Source organism: Mus caroli, chromosome 5, assembly GCF_900094665.2.
Source record: "Mus caroli chromosome 5, CAROLI_EIJ_v1.1, whole genome shotgun sequence".
In the NCBI taxonomy this organism is placed as follows: Eukaryota; Metazoa; Chordata; class Mammalia; order Rodentia; family Muridae; genus Mus; species Mus caroli.
Window position 1 is genome coordinate 107,624,354 of NC_034574.1, and position 9,576 is coordinate 107,633,929.

The 9,576-nt window shown below is 49.1% G+C and overlaps 1 non-coding gene across 1 annotated transcript; it reads left to right on the forward strand.

Moving 5' to 3' along the window:
• The first annotated feature begins 7,534 nt into the window (after window positions 1–7,534).
• LOC115031259 lies at window positions 7,535–7,641 on the forward strand. Its single transcript, XR_003836858.1, has one exon. It is a non-coding gene; the product is annotated as a U6 spliceosomal RNA (small nuclear RNA).
• Window positions 7,642–9,576: the final 1,935 nt, after the last annotated feature.

Consider the following 9,576-nt stretch of genomic DNA (forward strand, 5'->3'; position numbering starts at 1 on the left):
TCAATTCCCAGCAGCCACGTGGTGGCTCACAACCATCTGTAATGGGATCTGATGTCCTCTCTTGACATGCAGGTGCATGGAGATACAGCACTCGTATACATAAAGTAAGTACCATCATTTTTAATCAGGATCTTCCCAGGCAGGAGCGGGAGCAGAGAGGACAGTGTAGTGAGGTACCCAGCAAACACAAGCTAGGGACACTGAATACCTCGGGACCCCTGTTGGACTGGTGATCCTCCTGCCTCTACCTTGAAAGACAAGAGGCTGTTGACAAGCAGGGCCACTTTTTGCTGGGAGGGAAGAAATATTAGTGTCAGGGAGTCCCATAGAGCCTTAGGGGGAGGTGTCAGTCCTGAATCCCACACAGCTCCAGGGTGGGATGGATCACTCCACCTCCGGGGGCTCCTGGATGGCAGCGGAGGTCTTGTGTCCTGTGCTTATGGGTGCTTCCTGTATGCCAGGCCCAGTGTCGTGTGCTACAGAGATCCAAGAGCTGTGGGGCTTAGCACCAGGTTACAGAACAAGATAATTATACCCCATGTGACAGTTGTCACAGCAAAGATCTGACTTATCACCAGCCCGAGACACCTCCTGCCAACCTAGGAGGGAAAAAGCCGGCAGGCCACTTGTAGAGGATGCTATCACTGGAAGGATTTGAACTCAAGTGGCAGACCCTCGGGCAGGACACAGCCAACAGGAACACGGTCTCTACAGAGAGGGCTACAGAGCGAGGCTTTGGACATCCAGATCATGTGGAAAACCAGCAGCCAGTTCCTCAAATGTTAAGTACACAGTGACACATGACACAGCAATTCCATTTCCAAGGGACACAGCTGAAGGAACCGAAAGCTTGTGTCTGGTAAAAAACACTAGAGTGTGTTCAGAGCAGTGGCATTAGAAACAGCTTAAAAGGAACCCAGATGCTGCTACACAGATCAATCTGGTGGTTGCATCTGTTCAAGGGAGTAGTAGTCTCAGTGGAAAGGGGACACCACCAATTCATCCTTCTATAAAGCTGAACCTCAAAAAAGTGAAGGTCCCCGCCACCCCCCACCCTGCGACTCAGGAGGTGTCATGTAACAGTTTTCTCTGAGATTGAACATTCCATGCTGCAGGGAAGCTCCTTAGGCAGGAAGGTAAACAACTCAAATAGCTTCAGGAAGTTCTTGAAGCTAAAAGATTCACTAGGCTCCTCCCTGCCAGAGAAAGCCTCATCAAGCTGCAAAGACGATGCGATGCAGAGTAACTGTACTGTACTGTACTGCAAAGAAGAACTAGACCTGACCTGCTGTCAGGCATAAACAGAAACCACTGGAGATGCCAGCAGGTTATGCAGTGCGATCCCAGTTCTGTGAGCTGTCACCCATGCTGGGGGTGGCTTTGGTGAGGCAGCTGTCTTTGAGACACTTTTGCTCCTGTAATGGGGCTGGAGAGATGGCTCAGCGGTTAAGAGCACTGACTGCTCTTCCAGAGGTCCTGTGTTCAATTCTCAGCAACCACATGGTGGTTCACAACCACTTGTAATGAGATCTGACTCCCTCTTCTGGTGTGTATGAAAACAGCTACAGTGTACTCACATACATAAAATAAGTAAATAAATCTTAAAAAAAAGTAACCCTGATATCCGATAAAACTCATTGGTTCACCAAGTTGGACTTTGGTGGGCTGTGGGATCCTTGTCTGTGATGAGTGTCAAAAGTTTTGTCATACAATAGTGGACAAAGGCGCTGACAACCTGAGCCCAATCCCGAGGATCCACACAGTAGGAGAGAACCAATTCCTGCAAGTTGTCTTCTGACCCCCACATGTATGCTGGCATGCGTGAGAACACAAAAATAAATAAATGTAATTTTTTTTAAGTGAAAAAGCCAGACCTGAAAGGCCATATGTTGTATGGCTGAATGTTCGGAAAGTGACGGGACTCAGTAGAGCCAGAAGTAACTGTGGTCTTGGAGCCGGAGGGAAGGCAAGAAATGGAGTCACCGTGGTTGACTGGGGATTGGGATTTGTTTTTAGAGCAACACATGCAGTAGAGTTGACTATGAGGTGTCCTCGTAGGTATGAATATACAGAAGATGGCTGGACTACTTGACTCACATAGGAAGCAACTGTGTCCTAGGTTGTCAGGAAGAGATTAGAAGGCAAAGCTGCTCTCTGATGTCAAACAGTTCCTGGTGTGGTCCTGGGCAGTGGCGAGCCTGCCTCACCCAGCCTGGCTTCCTTCTGTATAATGGGACGGTAACCTCTCTACCTGGTGGATGTGTGTGTGTGTGTGTGTGTGGGGGGGGGTTGAATGTAGCAGCACTCACGACTCTTGGGTAGTGCCTGTGTATTCAGTAACTGCTCAGTGAACACAGTCATGCTCAGTGGTGGGTTGTGGGCTGAGAAAGTTACCATCAGGCAGCCTTGCTTTTGTAGAAATACCTCAGAGCGTGCCGACACAGACTAAGTTCGGTAGTGGAGTGCTGTAGTCCTTCATAGTACCTGTGGTGTGTGTCCTTGGAAACCATACCATTATTAATTATCCTGAGACTCTCAGGATGAAGCCACACTGTCCCAACGTGACCGATTTCATGGTTTTTCAGGGCCATATGCAGTTCTGTGACCCTGTGAGCTGGCTTTAGTGTCCCTACTTTACAGATGATGACAGAAAATGTTGCTGACAAGGTTTCTCTCCCCCTCCCAGCGCTGCTCCACCCTGTGTCTCTCCCCATTCCCAACACCAGTCTCTCGTCCCTGGAACCCCTCAGTCCTGCCCTGCACTAGGCCCAGGGCTATTGACTTGGTTCCTGGGGACCTCGAGTAGTTCCCTGAATTATGGGCAAAGTCAGAACTGAATGGAAAGGGGAAACTGGGCTGGAGAGATGGCTCAGCAGTTAAGAGCGCTGGCCGCTCATACAGAGGACCCAGGTTCAGTTCCCAGCATGGCAGCTCTCAATTGCCTGTAACTCCAGTTTCAGGATCCATCCAATGCCCTTTTCTGGCCTGTGAGAACATCTGCATGGATGCGGTACGGACTTATAGACACACACACACACATAGAAAGAAGGGAAGAAATAAAAAAAAATGAATTAGGGAGCCATGAAATGGGGGAGAAGGCATCCCAGGATTTGGCTTGCCTTCCCTGCTGACTGGAGATACTTCAGCAGAACTGAAAAAAAAAAACAAAGTTCCCAGCGGAGAGATGTTTTTCTCAAACAAGGATGTTTGTTTGTTTGTTTGTTTAATCTATATGAGTACACTGTAGCTGTACAGGTGGTTGTGAGCCATCATGTGGTTGCTAGGAATTGAACTCAGGACCTCTGCTGGCTCCAGCCCCTCCTCGCTCTGGCCCAAAGATTTATTTATTTATTATTATACATAAGTACACTGTAGCTGTCTTCAGATAGCACCAGAAGAGGGCATCAGATCTCATTACGGGTGGTTGTGAGCCACCCTGTGGCTGCTGGATGGAATTTGAACTCAGGACCTGCGGGAGAGCAGTCAGGGCTCTTACCTACTGAGCCATCTCTCCAGCCCTCAAATAAGGATGTTAAATGCAGCAACTGAGGAGTTGCTCTCTTAGGGCCAGAATGTCTATGATGCTGGGTTTGACCACAGAAGTGTTCCTCAGTTACCCCCAAATCTAAACGAACAGTGGACGGCATCAAAATGTACCATACATATTTCATTTACAAAAGCAAAGTTCTTTTCTCTCCCCCCACCCCACCCCCTTTTTTTTTTTTACAGTTTCTAACTCAGGCTGGCCTCGAATTCACAATGAGGCTGAAGATGACCTTGAACTCCTGACCCTCCCAGATGCTAGGACTACAGACCTACTACCCAGCCTGCCTTAAGTGGTGCTGGGAGTGGAAGCCAGGGCTTCAAGTGAGCTTCATCCCAGTTCACTAAAGGAATTCCTTAAGGTGGGGGGAGCAACCAGACCACACAGTTCTGCTTCGTTCTTACACTGAAATTTTAAGCTTTGCTTAATTTGAAATATTATAAATTACTTCCCTTCAGCAATGTAAATACAGTGTATATATTCACATATGCATGTGCATGCACACACAGACACACACACACACTCGTGCACTAGGTCTGGGAAATGTGTACTTATGCAGCACTTGCTGTAAGCCAGGTAGTGTGGAGATCTTTGTCCTCTGGAATGCCTCATGAATACAGGAGAGGGAGCATATATACCCAGAGAGGCAAAGACATCTACCCAGAGCTACACAGCCTAGGCCAGGATCAGATGGGCTCCCTCTGAAGTCATGCCCCGAATCTCTTCCCAGAAGCCATGGAGACACAGGGTATGTGGAGGCTGGGGACAATGGAGTGGTTTGTATACCTTGGTCCTGAAGAGAGCTGGCTTCCTTCCCAGAGACTGGAGGCTCCGCCCTGCCAAAGACCCAGCTTCAATCAGGCTCCTCTGGAATTCTCCCTGGGGCAGAAACCTGAGGCCAGGTGGGGTGGAAGCCCCGTCTCCTCAAATGACCGTTACCATGGGCACAGCCACTTGCAGGGCTTAGCCGCTGGGTGTGATGCCATTCCTCTGGGCAGCTGGCCTGGCAGCCTGCGGGTGTGGCCCAGCCGCAGCTGGCCAGGGGACACTTCAGAGACGGCGCAGGGAGGGACTTTAGGGATTCTTAACTGGGGTCCCAGGTTGGCTGCTGGTGTGGATGTAGGTTTGTGAGATGTGAATGAGCCTATCTCAAGCAAGGACTAGGATGGTTTTCGGGAGACGAGGTCTTAGGTATTCTGCTTTGAATTGGCTGTGTGGCTGAGGATGACCTTGAACTCCCAATCCTCCTACTTCCCCTCCCCCACCCCACCCCCCAAAGTCTGGGATAATAGGTGTGTGCCAGCCACCACATCCAGACATTGGGATGCTGGGACTTTGCCTGCCAGGAGAGCGCTTTAGTTACTGAGCTATAGTCCCAGGGCCAGGACCAGGACGTGGAAGACACCCCACCCCCACCCACCAGGTCAGACCACAAAGGCAGGTGATGCTGGTGCCAGTGTTGATGCCAGTCAGGAGGAGCCAGGTGCTTGTTATGACAGGGACTATCACAGCTTCTCCAGGGTCCGTGACAAGGGCCTCCTTGAGCACCTGGCAAACAGCTGCTTATAGTGTCAACTTTGTCACTGTCTTCTCACTAAAACATTTCTCTGTTCTTGGAATAGAAGCCAAGCCCCTCTAGTAAACTCAGCACCTATGGGAGACATCTTCCCTGGACAGCCAGGCTCTGCCTACATGGGCCTCTCTCTCTCTGTCCCTAGCACATACCAACTCCTAGTATACCCAAGTGGTAGAACTTGCCCGTCGTGTAAGAGCAGTAGACCTGGTGTTTGTCCCTAGCACTACCAGGCAAGATAGATGTTCCTCCCTAACTCTAGGGCTTTTGCACGAGCTATTACCAGTCTCTTGCTGTAACCTGCTCAGGTTTCAGCTCTAAGGACACTTCTTCAGAGAGTTCTAGGTCGGTCAGCTCCCAGGTTAAATCAGGACTCCATAAGTAATCCCCATGACAACGGCCCATCTGCCATTCACTCTCAAACCTCGTGACTCTCTCGGCTCTGAGGCTGGGGCTGGGGCCTCTGTGCCATGTTGCAGGATTCTCTGAGCCTACGTCAGGGTCTTGTGCAGAGTAGATGCTCAGTAAACAGGAGCTGAAGGACTCTTTCCAGGCAATCATCACAGACCAAGGAATGACTTAGGGTTAGTTACTAAGTAGCCGTGACTGTCAGCCTTCTCTGGGGCTCAGGGCTGCAGAGTGTGGTTCCCTCCCAGGACACAGGCTAAGGGCTGATGTCACTACATAGCTGGGATAAGCCAGACACTGCTCTTTGGGCTTAGGTCCATTCAGGTGAACAGAGCTGAGAAGCTAGAACTCTGAAATATGCAACCAACACTGCCACCCCCCCCCCATTTAAAGATGACAAAATGGAGGTCCCAAGGAAAGAAGTGACTTACCCAGAGTCATACAACACATTGAGGAGAGGGAGAAATAGCAGCCAGGGGCTGGAGAGATGGCTCAGCAGTTAAGAGCACTGACTGTTCTTCCAGAGGTCATGAGTTTGATTCCAAGCAACCACATGGTGGCTGGTTCCCTCTCTGGTGTCTCAAGACAGCTACAGTGTACTCACACATAATAAGTAAAATAAATCTTACAAAAGAAAGAAAGAAAGAAGGGAAAGAAATAGCAGCCAGATTACAGAACACTGTCTAGAATGTCTGTCTGTCTGTCTTGAGATAGAGTCTCACTATACAGCCAGGCTCACTCTGTAGACCAGGCTGGCCCAGACTCAGTGATCAGCGTGCCTCTGCCTCCCCAGTGCTGAGACTAAAGGCGTGTGCATGTGCTACCGGCATCCTAGGCTGATGTGTCAGCATGAGATCTGATGTGTGGTTGAACAAGAAGTGACTGTGTTGAGGTTTAGCTAATTAAACTGGGGCTAGGTTGTCCCTTGAGGAGCTCTAGCCAGGTGTCAGAATCACAATAAATAAAAAAAAAATTAGCAAAGGTGAGTGTTGACAATCTCCCATGCACCAGACATTTTATTATTATTATTATTTGTTTTGGTTTGGTTTGGTTTTTCCAGATAGGGTTTCTCTGTATAGCCCTGGCTGTCCTGGAACTCACTCTGTAGACCAGGCTGGCCTCGAACTCAGAAATCCGTCTGCCTCTGCCTCTGCCTCTCAAGTGCTGGGATTAAAGGCGTGCACCGCTGCCTGGCAGTTTATTAATTTTTTTTAAAAATATATATTATATGAGTGTTTTGCCTCCGTGTATATGTGCGCATCACGTGCCCCGCAGTGCCCAGAGAGTTCAAATGAGGGCGCAAGATCCCATGGAACTGGAATTACAGACGGTTGTCACCCTAAACGTGAGGACTGAGAATAACAGCCATCTCTCCTGCGCTATTTATTTACTTATTTTTGCGTCAAGCATTTCCAGACGGTATTTTACATGATCCTGAAAAGTAAAGATTGCTTCTGTAGCGCACACGTGGGGAAACAGGGGCACAGAGAGGCGTGCAGACAGACCGACGGAAGAACTGTCAGGGGCTGACCGTGCAGCAGCGGCAGACAGTAAGAGAGGACTTTCGGGAAGCCTGGAGTCAGAATGCGGAAGTGGGCTGTGCCCGCCCACTGTGGGCGTGGCCGCCTGCCGGACGCGGAGGAGGGGTTGGCAGGCCCCGTCCCTGGCTCCCCCAGCAAAGACGCGTGCGGACAGCGCCACCTACCGGACACGCGGAAACTACAACTCACATGCCTTCCACAGTGCAGTTTTTACACTCTCCCTAAGCAGCTCCAAACCGCTGCAGCCTTTCAGATACCGCGGTAATGTTTAAACTTAAGCCTGGTAAGACCTCGGCGTTACAGATGAGGAAACTGGGGCCTGAAGCGTGGAGGGAGCTCAGTCTGTCGGCATCAGGCACACGTTAGAAAGAGTCTGGAGAGTAGGCGTTTTAAGTGAGTGACTCAACAAGCAAATAGGTCAAGCAAACTCTGGACACTGGAGTTTCTTGGCATAAGAAGTTACTTGAGGTGCTCGCTTCGGCAGCACATATACTAAAATTGGAACGATACAGAGAAGATTAGCATGGCCCCTGCGCAAGGATGACACGCAAATTCGTGAAGCGTTCCATATTTTTACTTTTGGGATAGCATTGGAAATGTAATTGAGGAAAATATGTAATAAAAAATATTAAAAATTTAAAAAAAAGAAGTTACTTGAGGGATACCTAAGGGGCTAACTTGGGGGTTTGAGGGACCCATTGTCTCACTATTGGGGACATGGAGTGAGATTCGGAGGCCCCCGGGGAACGAGGCTGTTTTCTCCTCTGGTAAGTGGGGCTCCTGACATTCCAGGTGAACTGATATTTTGAAGCACATTGGCGGGGCCTGGTATACCTGTGTTCAGTGTGTGTTCTTTCTCTCCCTGCCCCAGGAAGAATTCAGTGCCCTAATGACAGGGATGAGCTAGACACCTGTCTCTGGGCTCAAAATCTCCCAGCAGGTGCCCAGAGTGAAAGAGACAAACCCTGGGTAGGTATCTCCCATATAAAAAAAAAAAAAAAAAAAGAGCCCTCCTGACCTTACTGCAGTACACTGGAACTAGATGGAAGACACTTAGATGGAAGTCTTTTATTGACAGACTGTTCCATTTCTAGGTAGCCCAACCTCTGCAAGCAATCAGGCCTCACAGACTTCCATCTCTTGGCCATGTCTGAGGCCAGCCTTCCAAAATGGGTACCTGTGTCTCCCTTGGGCACTGTCCAGAGGTCAAGGAAAAATATTTCCCTCTCCTTGTAACCCTAGTATCAGAAAAAGAATCGGCTTTTGGTCGAAGAACTGGGCAGAATCCAAGGCAAATAAAGAACGCACCCTCCCCTTAATCTAGCCAAGGGACGGTCGGTCGTTTTTCAGCCTCCACTGAGAATCATGATTCTCCCCCCTCCCCTCATTTGTTGCTCAACAGTCTTGCTATGTAGCCCAGGCTGGCCTTGAACTCACAATCTTCCTACATCTGCTTCTAAAGTGCTGGAATTGCAGCTACATGCCACCAGGTTTAGATACTGGTGATTCAGAGGAGCTACATACGTGACTTCTTTTATTCTGTGAAACCTCTCTTTATCTGATTACCAGTTATATATTTTTTGAGTCAGACCAGAAGACAAGCCCTTGAAGGATTTGGCTGAAGGGTCCCTGTTCTAGTTTGCTTTTTGTAGCTATAGCCAAACCTCTGACCAAAATCAGCTGGCGTGTGTGTGTGTGTGTGTGTGTGTGTGTAATGTGTGTGAGAATTTATTTGCCTTACAGGCCAGTCCATCACAGAGTGCGGTCAAGGCAGCAACCTGAGGCAGCATTGAGGCACAGACCACAGAGGAACACTAACTCCTAGCTTCCTACACAGCCCAGGTCCTCCTGTCGGGATAGCAGTGCCCAGGGTGGGCGGGGCACCCTGCATCAATTAGCAGTCAAGAACAGGCAGCACAGGTGTGCCCACAGGCCTGTCAGGAGGAGGCAGTTCAGGTCCCCCCTTCCCAGTTCAGGTCCCCCCTTCCCAGGAGTGCCAAGTTAACTATCACAGCCCCCAGGTGGAACCTTTGACACCAAAAATAATAAAAGAATCAAGCGCCACAGACACATGCAGGTGTGATTTCAAAATATAGATTTATTTATTAAGGATTATTTAGTTTCTGCATAAAAAATCACCAATTGCTCCTCATTGGGCTTTTTGTTTTGTTTTGTTTTTTTTAACATACATCAATTCTTTCAGGGCAGGTTTACCCCAATACTTTAAAAAATATANCTCTTTTAGCTCCAGAAGGACGGTTAAGGCAGCAAGGCAGTGTCTTGAGTCTCCGCAGCTGGAGGGCTCCCATGAGAGGCAGTTTCTTAGGTTGGAAGAGCCAATCCCCCCCCCAAGAAAATAATTATGCAGAAGAATGCAAATACAGTCACGTATGGGTCACCTCTGTGCGCCTAGTCAGTTGGTTGAAAAGGCTTGCTGGTACATTTCAGGGGGAAAAAAACCCAAACCCAAAAAACCTGTCTGACAAAAGACAGAGAGAGAGAGAGAGAGA